The sequence below is a fragment of the Sinocyclocheilus rhinocerous genome, unplaced genomic scaffold, assembly GCF_001515625.1.
Source record: "Sinocyclocheilus rhinocerous isolate Xijiao unplaced genomic scaffold, SAMN03320098_v1.1 scaffold1784, whole genome shotgun sequence".
Classification (NCBI taxonomy): domain Eukaryota; kingdom Metazoa; phylum Chordata; class Actinopteri; order Cypriniformes; family Cyprinidae; genus Sinocyclocheilus; species Sinocyclocheilus rhinocerous.
Genome location: NW_015624569.1, coordinates 1 through 560, shown reverse-complemented (window position 1 = coordinate 560; position 560 = coordinate 1).

Sequence of the window (560 nt, the reverse complement as noted above, 5' to 3'; positions counted from 1 at the left end):
CAGCTGGATGTACTTTTACACATACTAGCAAAATCCTATTTTAGAGGGAGTTTGTTTCTTTATCTAAATATTGGTAGACTTACTGAGCTAATGGAATTGGTTTTTGAGTATTGCATCTGAAGTTTTATCATTTGTCAAGCTTCAGTTTATTGCCTAAACCATTATTTTAAGCAGTTGTTCTTTGCTGTTTTAATATTTTCATTTTCTCTTGCAGTCAGCCAATTCTTCCTCTGTGGAGACGTCAGCATAATGGGCATCTTCTGATCGACCACTTACCTTCCAACCTGCAGAGCATGCCTGCCTCATATACGCCATGAACAACTTTTGTCTCTTTGTTTTGTAAATAACCTGTTTTCTTTGTCTGTCCAATTTTTGTATAATTGTAGTAAACTCTGAATAAAGGATATTTGCATATGTGAATGTGGCTTTTAATATTTTACCCTTTGTTTTTAATAAGTGTTCTGCTTCAAATATAACGATGTCCAATGGAATCATAGAAGTTCATTGGCCAGAAACTTGTGGAATCCCATGATAGGATGATAATGTTTGAACTATAATAG